This window comes from Equus caballus, chromosome 9 (assembly GCF_041296265.1).
Source record: "Equus caballus isolate H_3958 breed thoroughbred chromosome 9, TB-T2T, whole genome shotgun sequence".
In the NCBI taxonomy this organism is placed as follows: domain Eukaryota; kingdom Metazoa; phylum Chordata; class Mammalia; order Perissodactyla; family Equidae; genus Equus; species Equus caballus.
This window is the reverse complement of record NC_091692.1, coordinates 18,479,011-18,497,634: the sequence shown is the minus strand read 5'-3', so window position 1 is coordinate 18,497,634 and position 18,624 is coordinate 18,479,011. Positions and strand designations below refer to the sequence as shown.

Here is an 18,624-nt window from a genome sequence, read left to right as displayed (position 1 = left end):
TTCTGGAGGCTTCAGGAGAGAACTCGTTTTCTTGTCCTTCCCATCACTTGGAGGCTGCCTGCATTCCTTGGCTTGTGGCCCCCTTCCTCAATCTTCAAAGCCAGCAACATAGCATCTCCTCAACACTGCTTCTGTCGTCATCTCTTTTTCTGGTCCTCTTTCCCATTTTATAGACACTCTGATTATATTTGGATCGCCCAGATAGTCCAGGGTAATCTCCTTATTTTAAGGTTAGCTGATTATCAACCTTAATTCCATCTGCAACCTTAATTCCCTTTGTCATGTAGTGTAACATATTCATAGTTTTTGAGGATTAGGACATGGACATCTCTAGAGGGTCATGATTCTGCTTATCACACCTTGTGAATTTTAGAGTCAGCTTGTCAGTTTCTACAAAAGAGCCTGATAAGATTTTGATTGGAATTATGGTGAATCTATAGATTACTTTGGGAGAATTAACAAGTTAACAGTTTGGGTCTCCCAACTCATAAACAAGGTATAGGCTCTCCACTTTTTTAGTTATCCTTTAATTTCTTACAACATTTTATAGTTTCCAGTGTCGAGTTTTTGTACATCTTTTGTCAGATTTATTCCTAAGTATTTAATATTTGATATTATTGTAAATTATTTTTTAATTGCAATTTTTGATTGTTGTTTGCCATCCTTGTTTTCTTCCTAATTTTAGGGAGAAAGTGTTGTCTTTCAACATTAAGTGTGATGTTATCTGTAAGATTTTTATAGATGCCCCTTCTGAGGCAGTTCCCTTCTATTTCCAGTTTCCCAAGAGTTTTTATCAGGAATGGAAATTGGATTTCATCAAGCACTAGTTATGTGTCTATTGAGATAATCATATGGTTTTTCTGTATTAGTTTGTTAATATTGTGAATTATATTGATTAATTTTTAAATGTTAAACCAACCTTGCATTCTTGGGATCAACCACACTTGGTCATGGTGTAGTATCCTTTTTATATATTTTTGGATGCAACTTGCTAAAATTTTGTGTACAATTTTTGCATCTCTGTTTATGAGGGATATTGGTTTGGAGTTTTCTTTTCCTGTGATATCTTTTTTTAAAAAAACTTTTAGAGTAATACTGGTCTCATGGTATTAGTTGGGAAGTATTCCCTCCTCTTCAGTTTTCTGGAATATTTATATAGATTTGGTATCATTTCCTCCCTAAATGTTTGGTAGAAACTTGGAGTCTGCTGGGCCCTCCTGCAATTCCCCCTTCCTATGCCATGGCCTGTAGGTTCTCCAAAGGTAATAAGCTGGGGTAAACCTTGTTCATTTCCTGTCTCTGAGGGATCACTCTTCTTCACTGCCTTATATTCAGTATCTTGAAAACTATTGTTGTATATATTTTGTTTGACTCCTTTTCGTTGTTGTTGTTGGTTTACGTGGGAGGGTAAATATGGTCCTTGTTACTTTATCTTGGCTGGATTTGGAAGTTCCCCCAAGGCTATACTTATAATAGTCATCTCACATTTTGAGGAGAAGATGAGAAAAGTTCTAAGAGTCTGTAACCAATAGCTTCTGGTAGAATCACTCTATAAAATGAAGCGTGACTGTTGTTTAGTCTGCCAGTTTAATACTTCTTAAATCCCAGAATATTATAAAGGTTTGCTGTGAGTAGTGATTTATCGATTGTTTGGGCCAGACTTCAGAGCCCTGAGGCCTCCCTTCAGCATGCCAGTGACATTTTCAAAACACAAGGGGCCATTGATAGATTGCAAATCAGTTTTCACTCTTACTTGTACTCATTCTGCAAACTTGGTTCTGCTTCTACTTTTTCATCTGGATAAGGTTGCAGTTAAGGAAAATTTACTCTCTCAACATCTTTAATAATATAATATAGGACCACCTAACATAGGCAATTTACTGTGATTTGAGGATTTATTTTTGGAACACTAAAAACTTTTCTAATCCAACTTCAAGAAGTGCTGTGTGATTCTTGTTTATCTTATTCTCGAGAATTTATTTGAAATTACAAGGGGAAACTCCTACGATCTTATTTGCATGAAAAAGAAAAGACCAGTATTTTAATTGCAGCGAAGGAGAGAGGGGCTTAAGGGAAGCTGAAAATAATCATATCCTGGCGAATATTTTTTTAAGCACTTACTATGGTTATATCACTTGTTTGGACAATGGGATGACAAAGACTGAGTAGGCTAATTTTTATTTTTATGTACCTCCATGAATCTCAAGGATTTAGTTTTCAAAACAAGTCTTATTTAATAATAATTTATTTTTCTGTTTTTTGAATGTCACCAAAGCCCATCAAAGCTTTAGTTAGCATGAAGTAACTGGTGTTACTTCAGTGTCATGTAATTTCAGACAAAAACAGAGACTCTTGCTGTTATAGGTAACCTGAGTAGACAAATTTTAGATGAATATATAATTTCTTTTAGGCTTTTAGAGATACTGAAAATAGCTTTTTCTTTCTCAATTGTCTGGTGTCTGGGGACATCCAGTAAGTAGCTGCCAATTTAGTTTTGGAGATAAATAAGTAACAGAGAAAACAAAACAAGGCAACCCTGCTAAGTGCCAAGTTAAGTGGTACAGACCCCAAGTATTATAGCATTGTCCTGCACAGACAGGTCCTTGAGCTAAGCTGTTGCATTCTGGACTGGGAGCTAGGACTGGGAAGAAGCATTCTGAGCTGGGAAGCAGTGGGTATAAATGTTCAGTGGCAGGAATGTTGGCTGGATGTTGCAGATACTGTACAGTGAGGAGACAATCTGTCAGACAGATTGCACACAGAGAGTAGTTGGAGATTAGGTGGAAAAAGTAGGAGAGGGTCAGATGGAAGATCCTGAGTTCTTTGAATTTGTACTTTATACAGAGATGGCAGTGAAAATGAGAAGGGTCATTGAAGAGACTCTGTAATGGAGAAAGCCAAGGACCTGGTGACTCTGTGAGGATTGAGAGGGAAGAAGAGTCAAAGGTTTTGAGCTAGGACAAGAGCGTTATTATTACAAATAGAGATGTCAGAAAGGTGAGTTTGAATGAAGTGATGCCAGAGATCCTTGAGGCTTTTTCTAAAAATTCCTCATCTCTCAGTGTGGCTTCTGACTGGACAGCGCTTTCCCTGTAGGCCTTCTCCTTTAATTGTTGAGCCTGGTGGGATGAAATGGAGTGTGCAAGGGTGTTTAGAGGTCTTCAGGTCAGCTGACCTAATCTCTTCACTTTACAGATAAGGATATTGACGGCATTAGGTATTGTCACTTTCCTTAAAGCCACACAGCTAGGCTGGCCTGGTGGCACTATTTTCTGAAATTCTGGTAGCAAAGGTTACTGTGTTCTCCTTCTTGGCAAAGTGAGCCTTGTGTTTCCCCACCATAATTCAGCTAGATACTTACTTGATTCCTGAAATCATTTTTCACCTCCCAAAATCAAAGAAATTAATAGTTAAAATAATTCCCTCCACGTCGTCTGATTTTTTCCCTTTTATCCATACATGCAGTCGCATTGAGGTAGTACAGTATGGACATTTATGCCAGAGCTGGACTGGGTGTAACGGGTCTGCTTTCTTGCAAAGTGCCTGAGCTGTTTGAGGGGAGAGGGAATGATTAACATTAAATTAAGCCTGGGGTGAGGATTCTTACTGGGAGTCCTTTCTAAAATTTTTAAAATGAAGAACAAGGATGTCAGGTGGAAATTAGTCAAGGAATTGCTTCCTTTCTTTGCCCCTCTAAACCCTATTCCCTGTGACTTCTCAGGCATGGAACCCTGAATTCATGTGTGACTCCCACCCTGCCCGGAGAATGAGATTATGCCAATACCCTGAATAAGTGAACCGTGTTGTTGAGATGTTTCACCCAGTCCTACACCTTAACTGGAACCTGGGGAGGGTGCCTTCGCTTTCCCTTCCCAGGCCTCTTTCCTCATCTTATCCCTATGGCTGTCTCTCTTCTTTTCTCCCTTCCCTCTCCCTGCGTCCCGCCGTTCCTCCCTCAGGGGCTGGCACCCGCAGGCACGAGTCCCCTTTATTTACTTAGGGCCTCCAGGGCTGCACCGTGCCCACAACTCCTCTCGGGTCCACCGCCCCCTAGCGTGCCGGGCGGGGACAGAGCTGAATGAACAGAAGCCCCGCCCCATCGTTTTGGGCGGGGCCAGCGGCCAAGACGGCGCCATTGATTGGTGAGGGCGGGGGCCTGTCGCGGGGGGCGGGGCCCGGAGGTCTGGCTGGGGCGCGGAGCGCGGCGGCGCCGCCGGGGGCGGGAGGCGCGGCGTGGAGCCCGGCCGAGTGTGGCGCAGCTGTGGCGGCGCTTCTCGCTCGCCAAGCGCCGGGCGTGGATCCCCCAAGGTAAGTGCGGGCAAGGGTCCCCGCGCCGCGCGGGCCAGGTGGAGGGACCCAGCGCGCGCGCCCGAGGCAGGTGTGGTTTAGCCGGACGCGCCCGGGTGCCACTTCCGCGCAGAGTAGCAGCGCGGGGCGCTGGCGGCCAGTGAACCCCCAGAAGGAGGGAGACACCCAGTCGGGCTCTGGCTCTGCAGCACTTGTTCATGGCATTAGCTACCGGACAGAAAGCATTTGCGTTGCTACACACACCTCCTCCTCAGATCTCGAGAGACCTCAGGTACTTTCAGACTTTATATTCTATAGTCTATTTCTAGTTTGTGGTTCAGGACTGGAAGAGAAACTCGATAGGGAACTTGCGGTGTGGCTTTGTTTTGACTTCGTGTTATTCAGTTTGCAAGAACAGTGTGACTGGTAATGTGACTGTTAAACAAGGACACCAGGGTTTGCACAGGCAGTGTTTTGTGGATGTTAAGCACGCAGGCTTTGAAGCCAGAGTGCCTGAGTTTGAATCTATTTATTAATTGTGAAAACTTGGGCAATTTGCTTAACTTCTCTATGCCTTTGTTTCTGCATATGTAAAATGGGGATAATGATAGTTCGATCCTCATAGGATTGTTATGAGGATTAAATGAGTTAATACTTAGTGCCTGGCCCATAGTCCACAATAACGTTGGCTGTTTTCTTTATTAGGCATTCAGATGGGCGTTAATCCTCCAAGTTGTCACCACAGAAAAACCTTTCTGTAGAGCTTTTGGTAGAAATACCTGGGGATTCCTTTGGAACATTTTTCAAAGACAGTTCCACCAGAAAAGGTCTCATTGGTTTTCTCTCGTTCTAGAGGTATTTATTACCTGATGTGCATCATCCACTTTGTCCCAAATGAAATCCACTCTCAAATGATAACAGAAACCCCAGTCTTGAAGGCTGTTCCTTTTAAAAGTGAGATGAAGAAAGGTAGCACCTTTAGAATGGGTGTTGCCTCATTTTAAGCACCAAGCTCTGGTAGATTTGTTTAAAAGAAGTTCGTATCACTTTAAACAGAACTTGTAAGTTGTGCTATTTGAGGTGCATGCTTATTTGTACTATTATTGCAAAATGAAGTAAACCAGAGTACCCAAATGCATAAATAAACGTCATAGAAACCATAACTTACCACATAGAATTTCAGAATTGAATCTAAAAAATCAGACCAGCTACCCTTTACAGATGAGGATGGGACCTAAAGACCCAGAACTGAGAGGTGGCAGAGCTTAGACTAGAATTCAGCTCTGCTGAGCAACAAATTATAAAATCAAAATAGGATATTGCTTCTCGTTTTGATAACAGAACTTTTTTTTTTTTTTGACAATTTTAGGGTGCTGTGAATGGTTTTTCTGTCAGCAACATCCTGCTTGGTAGCTTAATTGCATGATTCATAATCATTCTTCAGCGCCTTTGATTTAAATCACAAGTCTCAAAGTTGCTACATCAATGATTGCTTTGAGAACAAGATGATTGTCTTCTTAAGCTTTGTACAAACATGTTCTGACAGTGCTCTGGTTTTGTTGTTTTAAAATGCAGTCCTTTTCTGCCATGTAGGGAACGTAAACAGCCAGTATAAACAAATTGACCTACTAGGCAGTTTGTTATCACTGTGTTATTGGTGAAGTTTTCTTGATTGGGTAGGATAGAATCAGGAAATGGAACACTGAGTGCTAGCCCAAGGAAATGAAGAGAGATGTTGCAATTGCTGCTCACTTCAAAAGCATCATGGAGTGAAATTGTTGGGAGATAGTGGTGTGTTCCTTGCTGCCTCTTCCTTGCTCCTTGCCTAGTTCACTCCCTCACCTCTAGGTAGGTATTTGTTCAGATGTTACCGTCTCAGTCAGGCCATTCTGTTTAAAATTCCTTATGACCCTACTCTTCCTATAATGTATATTTATCTATTTACTTGTTCATTATCTATTACCTGCCACTAGAGGATAAATTCTGTGAGGGTAGGGGTGCTTGCCGAGTTTTGTTTACTGCTGTATCCTAAGTGCCTGCAAACACTGCCTGGCACGAGGTGTCAGATGCATGGATCTGATGCAGACATTTCCAGCTAGGGCTAGTAATTACTTAAGCCAATTCCCTGTCATCTTGCCTTGCTCTCCTTTCCCCGCGTTTCTAGTTATTTCTCCTGGTTACCTAGGAATAAAACTGAGGCAAGGTTAATTCCTTTTTCTACCTTGCACTCCACATGCAGATAGTTACTGTCTTATTTCTCTGTCAGTTTTTTGCAAACCTGCCATTCCTGTTGTTGCCAAGCCCCTATTTCTTTAAGCCCTCCTCCATTTCATTCCATCCTCTACACCTACAGCCCTTCAAGTTCCCTTTCAAATGCCTTCACATCCTCATCTGCAGAATGAAATCCAGAGCCAGAAGCCTGTCATTCAAAGTTCTCTGCAACATGATCTCAGATCCACTGTTCCAGCCTGTATCTCCTGTGTATAAGAAAAGTGATTTCCAACTTACGCTTGTAAATATGAAAGTAAAATAAGGCTTTAATGACAATACCCTATAAAATTCCAAGGTGAATGTTGCTTCATGACAGTTTCTCTTTCTGTTTTTGTTAGTGAGTGAGTCTTTTCCCATAAGTGGGCAGGAATTCAGAAAAACTGAACTAATGGCTATTCCCTATTTGTACCTGAGGACTTTGGCTGCTCTGTTTTGAGTGCCCTGCCTTCCAAACCTCCCTCACATATCACTGCCACCCCAAATACCTAGATAAGTTCAGTTGGAAATGGTTTTTCCTTCCTCCGAATTCTGCTGACTTTCCATATACCGTTCTTAGGGAATTTATCGCATTCTACTTTGAATTGTAATACTTTGGCATTTGTCTTTTCTCTTTTGCTACAAATAAGCTCCTGGGAGACAAGAAGCTTGCGTACACAAATTCCAGTCACTTTTTTAAGGAAAAATAAGACTCACATCCACTTACCTGTTTTTTAAATACAAATGAACTTAAAGTCATACTTAATAGGGCTTTAAATCATTATGTATTGTGCTTCAACAATCATTTCTAGGATATGGACAATCAAGGGAGAAGGCAGGGAGAAATTTAGTTCTAAATGAAAAGATGCAAATGAAGATAGTGAGATACGGATTCATAGAAGGACAGAGGTGTAGGAGCAGAAACGTACCCAACACCACATAGCTGGACAGGCAGAAGTTTAGAAAAAATACACAATAAACTCAATCAGGAAACACAAGGTAGACTTTATGGAGCAACATCTGCAGCTTTGGATTGTCTTGTGGGGTATTAGTCCGAAGCTTTATTTTGTTTTTGCGTCTCTGAGCATGGGTAACACTGCCTCTCTGCTTTGTTCTCTGAGCTGGGTAGGACTGAATGTTCTCGTCCTCTTTTTGGTCTGCAGGAAGTAGTCTACCTGCTTTCCCTTCGTTGTTTAACTACTAAAATATTCATACTTCTTTCTTAATTTATTTTCATCTATATATGGGGAGGATATGTGCCAGAAGCTTTTAGTTCTTCAGAGAAAGGTGATAGATATAAGATACTTGAATGTGTCTGTTGTTGAAGCTTCTAGTTTCATTGTTCGATATCAGCATTTGGTTTTATGTATTTTGCTTCATTTTGTTACAAACATGTCCTCTCACATATTCCAATTGAATGACTTTTTATTTTACTTGTGACTTCTTCTAATAGTTTAAAACTTGTTTCCAGAACTTGTGTCAACACTTCTGCAGTTTAATTTTATCTTTTCTTCTCTCCTATTGCCTCTCAAACCTCAGCTGGGGTTTTCCCATTCTGGGGCATGCGTTAGCTTAATTATTTTCTTGTTCTTGATTTTGAGTACTTACAGGTAGAGTCTAAATTTATTTTACCATTCCTGGGATGGAGCTGCAGTTTCTATTAATAGGAAAGTGTTGGTAGGGAAAACATATATTAAAGTCCTAATTTTTGAAATGTTAAAACTTACGTGTAAAATTCTGCATATTATCTTTTCTAAGAGCAGAGCTAAAGTAAGGTTAAGATTTAAAGCTAATGTACTATAATTTATATATAAATTTACTCTAATTTAAATATGTAAGTGGTTGTAAATTTTTCTTTTGGGAAATTTCTTCTAATGTGCTAACCGGTAAAGTGTTACTTTCAGAAGAAGAATCTTGAAAGCAAATATTTGCTTTGGAGTAAAGTTTCCTTTATCACACTGTATAAGCATATGTGTTTACCTTAAATTCTCCTTGTTTTTAAAAAGCCTTAGTTAAGGGTGTTATCAGATAGCATCATTCATGCAAATAATAAAAGTTGGGGCATAGACTAATTACATATCCCCAGCACATGGTTAAGCACTGTGTATTTGTTAAATAAGTAAATCTGTATTTTTAGGGAGGATTTTATTGAGGTAGCATATCTTATATAATAATGGGATTGACATGGTAAAGAGAGAGAAATTGATGATTCGGGAGACCGAGGAAGGAATGATGAGCCAGTGGTTGCTTTGAAGATCTCACTTGCATACTTTGGCAAATTAGAATTTCCAAGTGTGTCTCTCCACCTGTTTGTTGAATGAGTAAATAAAACAAACAAATGTATATTGGGGCCTACTAAGTTCATGGCAGCGAATAAGTCACCGTTTCTACACTCCAATCAGGGAGGTTCTCAATAAACAAGCAACATACAAACCTAGGTGGTAATAAATGCTAAAATGGAGAAAGCCAGGATGATCACAGAAGATTAATTTGGGGACGGAGCACTTTCATTGGGGTGATCATGAAGGCTTGTTGGAGGAAGTGACATTTGAACAAAGGCCTCAATGTGAAGTGGTGAAGGGAAAGCATTCCAGGCAGAGGAGACACAGGTACAAGAGACTGGGGAAGGGAAAGGGCTCAGTGTGTGTGAGAACAAGGAAGGGGCTGTTCTGATGGCAGTCTAGTGACTAGAGGGGCAAGCGGCCCTGGTGGGATGCAGCTGGAAAGGGAGGAAAAGGTTAGGCCGTGTGGCTAGGCTCTTAGCAGTAATTCAGAGTTTGGATTTCATTTTAAGTGCAATATGAAGCCATGCAAAGGGTTTAAGCAAAGGAGTGAAATTATCAGATTTACAGTGATTAAAAAAATCACTCTGGGGCCAGCCCATGGCATCGTGGTTAAGTTCAGCAGGCTCCGCTTCAGCGACCCAGGTCTGTGGGTTTGGATCCCAGGCGTGGACCTGTACCACTCATCAGCCATGCTGTGGTGGTGACCCACATATAAAATGGAGGGAGACTGGCAACAGATGTTAACTCAGGGCTAATTTTCCTCAGGAAAAAAAATCACTCTGGCTACTGTGGGAAGAGTGGATCGGAAGAGGGTTAGAATGGAAGCACGTTGGAGGTTCTCCCAAGAGGTTCTAGGAGATGTGATGGAATTGTTATCTTTGTGGGGGTTTTGTTTGGTCAGTTGGTTGGTTGGTTGTTTTTTTGACTTGTAGCTCTTCCAGGCCTAATTCCAGGCCTCTTCAAATCTGAATTCTTCTAACCTCCCCGGTCAGAACTGGCTTTACCCTAGGCTTCCTAGGGCCTGCAGGATTTTACCACTGCTAGTTCTGTGTGATCTTCCCCTCGCTTTCTCTTGCCTTGTGTAAGCACCCATCCTCCCATCACTCTGCCAGTGATCACAGTCCTCCAGGAATCATCCTTGGGAGTTCTGTGTTCACATCTGCCTGGAAGATACACTGGGAGTGTGCCTCCCAATGGAAAAGCTTGGAAGCCGAAAACAGGGCAGGCAGTCTGGTGATCAGGAACACAAGATGGTGGCTTTGGGAGGCTTAGAAGGATAGAGCAGAGCATTGCTCTTACAGTTACCATCCCTATGCTGTCAGTTCTGGAAGCAGCAGAGGGACATGTTACCCGCTGGAGTAAATTTAAAGCCTTCCTCCTTATCCTGGCAGTTTTGATTCTAGTATTAGAAAACAAGGAAACTGTCAGCAGTTACTTCCACCTTCTCACTCAGTACCTTCCTTAAATGTATGTAATAAAATGGAGCTGGTTTCAGGGAATGACCATCTCGTGTAACTTTCTTTGAAGTTCTTGGACACTCCTATGAAATTGTTGGGTGCAGACTACTCTATATTGTGTTCAACATTGCATATTTTGCACATATTTTTTAATTCTTATATCACTTGTCTTTATCAAGAATCAGGATAAATAAAAGGTGCCTCAAACAAGAGATGTGGTAAACCTAGGGAAAACCAGGACTGCTTTGTGATTACAGAATGAGGGAAAAATCAAAGAGGGGGGTTGGGTGGGAATTAGAGGAAGGATATATTAGTAAGGAAGGAAAACAGGAAAGGTTGTAACTGATTCATCCTGTGATGTGTGTGGGGAGATGGTTACTGTGTATCTTCCATTGGCAGATCCTGTTAAGATTTTTAATCTGTTCTGCAATGAGCTTAATTTATAGATGTGACAAAGATGTGCTTTGTTTCTATGGAAACATTTTGGATATTTTTGGAGCTAGTATTCTGAGAGGCGGAAATAAACAGATACAGATTATATATTATTACAGTAGACTTTCCATAAGGTAACCAGTTAGTTTGGAGTAAGAATTTCCTGGGAAGGTGTTTTTAAAGTAGCTTAAAATGAAACCCACCCACTTGGCTTGTTGCCTTCTCTGGAATAATTCATGCTGCATCCTCATTCCCAATTCCTTTTCTTATTCTCTTGGAGTGTCCCCATTTCCCAAACCAGTTCCCATGCCATGCCCGGTGTCTGTTTGTGGATTTTCTTTGGTCTCTTCCTTGACTGGGTCTGTCACCTCCCTCTTTTGAAACCCTTATTCCCAAACAACCAGCGCCAGTCCTGTTCCTTTGCTAAAGAAAACTTGTAGCTCTTCCAGGCCTGCTTCCTTCCTTTGGGTACAGGCTTGTTCTTGAGTTCCCTTTATGTCTTGGTGTGAATCACTGACCCCTCTCTGCCATGTTAGTTCAGTGACTAGTGATACTTATGAATGTGTCTACCTTGTAGGTTAGGTAGGGTCCACTAGTCAGTACCAAACACTTACGATGTATGGAGGAAATGGAGTTCAGAACCTCTCTGCTTATATTTTAGAGGTAAAAGCAGAAGAATCTTTTGACCTTCTTATAAAAATTTTTTTCGTTGTCTGAAACAAAGATGGACAAGATCCAGGGCAGTAATTGAATACAATGAACAAAAAGATGGTCAGAATGATGAAGAAACCGTACTTTTTTAAAAAAGAAAAAAAGCCTTAACTATTTTAAGCAGTATTTATCAACAAAATTTTAATATAACATGAATTTGAAAAGTTTTCTTTCATGGAATTCCATCCATATTTCCACTTTTTACAGCCCCCAAGAAAAAATTTTAAATCTATGAATGCTTTTTCTGGAAAAGACAAACTCCTCCCCTCATTTTTTTTTTTTAAGTGAGGAAGATTGACCCTGAGATAACATGAGTGCCAGTCTTCCTCTATTTTGTATGTGGGATGCTGCCACAGCATGGCTTGATGAGCAATGTGTATAGGTCTGTGCCCAGGATCTGAACCCACGAACCCTGGGCCGCTGAAGCAAAGCATGCAAACTTAACCACTATGCCACCAGGTTGGTCCTTCGCCCCCCTCCTTTTTTAAATACCATATCCTGTGATAGCGTTCTTTCTTGTGTCCTCTTTATTTCATAATTTAGCCCTTGATTGTCCTTGTGATGGCACCAATGCTCAGAGCCTTCTCTATGCCAAGCTCTTGGTTAGGTATTGACGGTGTGATGTCTCAAGAAGATGGCCCACTCCTGACATACTGCTGCACAAGCTTGACCCCTCTTGGTGGCAGAATCGGAAAGCTGCTTTTCCTATGCATGGCTTGTTTTCTGTACTGCAATTGCTGATGGACATTTGGTGCTCTCTTCTCCTCAACTCTATATCTCCAAAGATGATTTGGAAGAAGGGGGTGCATGGAGCAGTACCATAAGAAGTCAAGGGACAGGGTCCAGCCCCCTGGCCGAGTGGTTAAGTTCACACACTCCGCTTTGGCGTCCCAGGGTTTTGCTGGTTCGGATCCTGGATGCGGACATGGCACCGCTCATCAAGCCACGCTGAGGCGGCATCCCACGTGCCACAACTAGAAAGACCCACAACTCAAAATATACAACTATGTACCGGGGGTCTTTGGGGAGAAAAAGGAAAAATAAAATCTTAGGGGAGAAAAAAAGAAAGAAATCAAGGGATGGTGTGTGCAAGCTGGGCTCTTGGCTCAGAGCTGTGTTCATGTCACAATGCTGCCACCCAAAGCTGTGTGGCCATATAGAAGTACTCCTTGTAGCCTAGGTTTCTTCATCTGTAAAACGGGGATCATGATACTTACTTCGTGGACTGCCGTGATTATTCAGTGATGTGAGCGCTTAGAACAGGGCCTGGTATTAGTGCTGAGTGAATGTCAGTTTCTCAACCTCAACAGTATTGACATTTTGGGCCAGATGGTTTTCTATAGTAGTAGTGGCTGTTCTGTGTATTGTAGGATGTTGAGCATCATCCTTTACATGTAACCAAGAGCAAACCCCCAAGTTGTGACAAGCAAAAATGTCTCCAGACATTGCCAAGTGTCTGCCCAATGAGACCATTATAAATATGTTTACTAGCTATTATGTTACCCTTGCAAATCACTGTTCCTCCTAAGATGGAAGTTCTGTTCTCATCTGACCCGCTTCTTTTGGTCTTGTTGGACTTGTCTGAGTTGATTCACTAGCTGGATGTTAAAGTTAGTTCTTCCATTCTGGGTTAGTATCTGAACTTAGTCTCATTAGAGCCATGGGACCTACCCCAGGGCGAGACAGCTGTCTCTGGGAACCAATCTGCAAGATTATTTTGTGACTCTCCAGCAGAGTGAAGGCATTCTTCTCCTGTTCCTCTTTTGGAAAGCCCTGCATACCTGGGAACCTCCCCCAAAGTTCCAACTTTTATTCCCGTGTGAACAACCTAGCTTTTTGTTCTGTTCTTTCTTGGTTGTGAGGGTTCTTAATATCAATCCTCTTCCCGTTCTGCTTTATTTGCCTGCCTGGCCATAAGATGATTTTACACAATTTTAATTGCTTCAGTGTTACAGAATAAATATACATTAAATTTGCAGTAATAGCAGGCTTGCTTTTTCATAATTTCACCTCTAACCACTTAAAAATAAGTTTATGAACCTTCTTCATTGCTTCCCAGAGGACTCTTTGGAGCATATATATGTGATAGAGGCAGTGTGGTATCATGGGTGAAGGTCCCGAAGTTAGACCACCCCTTGTTCAAATCCTGACTCAACCACCTGAGGCCATTTACTTCACCTTTTTATGCTTCCATTTGTCCTGGGTTTCCTCTCAGTGGCGCTGTGGTGAGGAGCAACCAGGTTAACACATTTAAAGCACAGTCTGGCTTGTAATAAGCTTAGCTACCAAGTATTAAATATTGTTAGGTTGCTGGTTTGTTTCAGCTTGAAGGAAAGGAGAATCTTTAAGGGGAGACAGTGTGGTATAGCCCACAAATACATACAGATTTTGAGGTCGGACAGATTTGGATTTGAATCGTAGCTCTGTCACCTATTCGCTGGATACTTAAGCTTGGGCAAGTGGTTTAATCTCTCTCTGTTTTTCTTCACAGCAACATCTTCATTTCCAACATATGATTCCAGCTCCTTTTTCCAGAGAAAATTGAGGCAAACAAGGGTGCTCTCTTTCAGACTTCTCCTCCCATACCTGCCTGGCTTTGCTAGGCTGAGAATATGTGATAGTCTGTGTCTGTGTCACTTGTCTGTGCTCTCAAAGTGTACCATGCGTACGTCTAACATCATACTCAGGCAACTATTGAAGTTTTTATATTGCTTATCCTTCTTCCCCATGAGATACATTCCTTGTAGGTAGGATTTTCTCTTATATTTGACTTTATATTCTTAATGCATAATGAATGCTTCCTAAGTGTTGAATGAAGGAATAAAAACTTATTTGAACGATTATTTCATAGATTGTTGGCTATTAGAGCCAAATTATTGTCTACCTATACAGAGCTGGGTCTTTTACACTTGTTTTGAATCCTTAAAACAACCATGTGAAGTAGGTGTTGCTAGCCACATTTTCTAGATAGGAAACTAGGGCTCAGGTGATTTAGACTCATGTAAGGATTCGGGGTCGAGAATTGTAGCATGTCATCCCTGTAAGAGTTGTAGTCACAGGAGGATCGCAGACAGGAGCTTAGGCCTTAGAGAGAAGAATGCAGTGACTACCAAGCTGCAGCTTCGCAGGAGGGAGCAGGATGAGGAGACAGGTACCCTGATCCCTCTCTTCCCATCCCCGATCCTGCCAGTGCCTCTCGGGATGAAATCAGCCAGCAGCTCGAGGGCAAGGGAACCTGTGGTGTGCAGGCTGTAGAGGTCAGCATCCTGGGGCACGGAGCAGAATGGAGATGGATCTGAAAAGACAAACAGAGACTGTCCAGCACAGTCCTCCCCTTTCTGTCCCTTAGTTTTCACTCTTATACTTTGGGCATAAAACGCATGTTCCTAACTCAGGGGAAACAAAGTCCTCTCAGTCCCTGCATCCAGTTCATTCACACTCTTACTTGGAACCACTACCAGTGTTCTTCATGTAAAGTAACAGAGAAAAGCTAAAATAAAACAAAACTGTGGTAGTCTCTGTGTCTGTGACCAATACTACTTGTGAATCTCTTCAATTCAGCCATGATCCTCCTTCCCCCAGTGTATTACACATCCCAGTTTCCTCCTAGAAATCTGGATCAGTCACCTCACTGGGACAGTGACTACTCTCTTACTGTTGGTGGAGTGGTCACAAATGGCTAGTGGGTAGTCTTAGCTTCCAGTTTAACAGAGCTAGGCTGTTCCCTGGTGGAAGTATTCCTCCACCAAACCCAGGGTTGCAAAGGAAAGCGAAAATTCCTTAAGGGATTAATAGAGATAATGCTGAGAAGAGCTATTCTTGGTTCCTGACCCACATATTCTGGCTCTGTAGGGGATAGCAACATATGTTGGCTGCTGGTGTAGCACATGGACCACATCTTGCAGTCCAGTTACCAGTGTAATAGGGTATTGTCTCCTAGGAGGTGCCAGAGCTGAGCCTTCTGTAGCCATTCTACTATTCTATCAAGCATTTGCTTCTAGATGAAGAGATGCATGGTAAGACTAGCGAATTCTCTGGTTATGAGCCTATTCCCACACTTCTTTGCCCTAAATGTGTTCCATGGTGTGATGTGATGTTGTAGAGGATACTGTGACAATGAATAAGACTTGCTGTAACCAAGAATGGTGGTTTTGGCAGAAGTATATTTCAGGCAGTGAAGGCAAATCTGACTTCTGTGAGGTCAGATGCTGCCTCAGGTGGCTTGTCTGATTTCCGCTGTGGGATGATGCCATAGTGGAGCCCAGTGTTGTTCTTTGCTGCTGAGGTTGGGCACTCACGTAGGCAACAGCTAGATCAGTCTCAGTGAGAGGAAGGCCATGTTGTTGAGCCTCTGTATGCTCTCCAACCCTACTGCCTTGGCCACTTTGTTATGGGTGCACTGAGCACGCAGTGGGTGATTGGAAAGGAGGCTGACTGACATCCATAGGACAGGTCGTCTTGACCATCTGATTATTGAGAGCCTCTCTACAATGGTTGATATGTAGTGGGCGTTTATCCGGGACATAGATATTGTCACATTATGTGTTGTATTGAAAGCTGCTTCCACATACTTCTGCAACTCGCCCCCCCTCCTTTTTTTGAAACTGGTTTTCCAGTGTTCTTTCCAAGTCCCTGACCAGCAAGCCATCTCTTAACCACTGCCCGTGAGTCAGTATAGATACGTATCTTTGGCATGCATCTCTGCTGACACACAAATGGACCACCATGTGTACTGCTTAGAATTCTGCCCATTGGGAAGACTCCCCTTCACCACTCTTTTTCAGGACCATCCCTGAATAGGGCTGTATTCTGTCACTTCTGGTCAGTGCCAGCACACCACGCATGTCCATCCATAAACAGGCATGCCTTTTCCTTCCTCTGTTAGCTAGTTGTAGGATCCTCCCCGTGAGTATGGGTTGAGAGAGAGCCAACAAGGAAGGAGGAGCAAGTCCCAGGGGAGTCACCTAGTCCTTCAGTTGACTTGTACCTTCCAGACCTGCTCAGGCCCAGTCTTGCTTTTTCCCATATCAAGGGGAATGCTTCTGTACAGTCTAGTTTTATAATTTAGTGGATCAGATAATGCTCTGTTCATGATGGGCTATTCTTGTTACATAGTCTCTTGGTTTCTCATGGGCAGGTGTCTAATCTCTACCTGGGCTTAGTGTAGCAAGCCAAAAAACCAAAAGTGGACAGTAGCTGTTGACAGTACCCTAAGGGGTCTACAGCTCTTTTTCTTCTTTCAGTGCTTGTCAGAGGCTCCTTACCCCATCCCTGTCAGCCATGTCATTTCTGGTACTCTTGGGTGTGCTGAGGCCTAGGCCCGAGAGTTAGGGCAGCTTTCATTGCTGCAGAACCTCCTCTTGGATCAGGCCCCAGTAAAAACTGGCAGCCTCATGGGTTACCCAGTCAATAGGCCAGAGCAGCATACCCCAATATGAAGCACACCAATCGTTTCGCCTCTTTCTCAGTGGACTTGGTACAAGGTGTAGTAATGTCTCTCACTTTAGATGAGGTATCCTGCTTCAGACCTCTGGAACTGTAGAAACTAGCAATGTGGTGGATCCTTGAACTTCTGTAGGTTTTATCCCCCATCCTCTGATTTGCTTGTGTGTCTTATAAATGCATCCTGGGTGCTTGCTATTTCTTGTTCAGCAGGTCCAGTTAGCATAATGCCATCAATCTGATGGACCAGTGTGGTGATCTGTGGGATACTGAGATGATCAGGGTCCCTCCAGATTATCTTATGACAGTGCAGATACAGCCCTCAGGTAAGACAGTGAAGGTGTACTGCTGTTTCTGCCACTTGATGACAAATTGCATCTCAGTATCCTTACTGATGATGATAGAAAAGAAAGCATTTGCCAGGTCAGTAGTTGTTTACCACATATCAGGGGTTATGCTGATTTTCTCCAGCAAAAAAATATCACATCTGGAATCGCAGCTGTGATTGACATCACCATCTGATTAAATTTATTAAGTTTATAGTAACCCATAGTCATGTTCCAAGATCTTTCTGGCTTTGGTCCTGGTAAACAGGCAAGTTAAATGGGGATATAATAGGAATCAACACCCCTGCATCCTTCAAGTTTTTGATAGTGGTATTGATTTCCCAGAGATGTGGTACAGTTTTTGGTTTACTTTCTTAGTGGGTAGAGCAGGGAGAGTTCCTGGGACCTCTTCGTGGCCCGTTCTTCTATAATGGCTTTTATGACACGGGACAGGGAACAATGTGGGGATTTGTCCGGTTACTAAGTGTATCTGTTTCTACTAAAATTCTAGACCTAGTGAAATAACCACAGAATGGGCCTGTGGTCCCATTGACCCCACCAAGACATGCCGGGGTTGACTTCATTTCTCAATTCCTCTCTGGAATGAGATGGGTGCTCTGACTGGTGGACCACATTTTAGGTCTCAAGAGATATGCATCAGTTCAGAGCTAGTGTCCAGTATCCCTCAGAAGGATTATGCATTTCCCTTTCCCCAGTGGACAGTCCCCTTGTGAGTGGCTGTAGATTTCTCTTGGGAAAGGTCTAGAGAAAGATTGATGGGGATACACTGGCTGTGTAAAGGGTCACAGAAATCTTATATTTAGTCCTCCTTGGTCTAACATCCTTTGATTGTATTCCTGTATGTGCTCCTCAGACTCCTGCTGGTAAAAATTGTCAAGATTTTACAGATTTTTTGGTATAAAGGCAATCTCCTCCAGGATTAGGCTTTGAACTTCTTTCTAGGGTCTTTTGGGATCTAAGCCCTGTTATGAGGAAATGAGGGGAGATGGGAGTAGGTCATGAGGCGAGTTGGCATCTCCTTGTGAAACATCTTGAAAGCGTTTTATGGGGGGTTGGGAGGCTGGGTCTCTTAAGAGAAGTGTAGGTTGCTGCCTTCAGCAGGGATGTTCCCCTGAACTTGGAGTTCAGCATTCTTGGCTTCATTTGTGTCTGCCCAAGTGCCTGCATCCATGATTCAGGATCATTCTTATTTCCATCCAGCACCCCTATATTAGCATAAGAGACTTTGCAGGGTTGCGTGTTCAATTAGCTCCGGAACCCTTACCATCAAACTGTGGGCTTGATGCTACTCCTGTCAACTCATCAGCTATAAGAGAAAAAGGACTCCTTTATAACGGCCATAGGTTTTTCACTCATGTATTTGGGAATTCATGGCTTTACTTCATGCAGATTCTCAAAGACTGTCAGAAGCAGCCC

The 18,624-nt window shown here is 42.5% G+C and overlaps 1 protein-coding gene across 12 annotated transcripts in view; it reads left to right on the top strand.

Moving 5' to 3' along the window:
• Positions 1-18,624, top strand: part of SGK3 (serum/glucocorticoid regulated kinase family member 3) — a 119,486-nt gene that overhangs the window by 42,817 nt on the left and 58,045 nt on the right. For 2 of the 12 annotated variants that reach the window (XM_070222194.1, XM_023648509.2), the window contains exon 1: positions 4,234-4,579. The exons of 8 other annotated variants lie outside the window; for them this stretch is intronic. The gene's annotated coding sequence lies outside the window, so the exon portion shown is untranslated. Of the gene's footprint in view, positions 1-4,164; positions 4,580-18,624 lie in introns of those variants that run through there. 2 more of the 12 variants (XM_023648510.2, XM_023648506.2) reach the window with 2 other exon arrangements.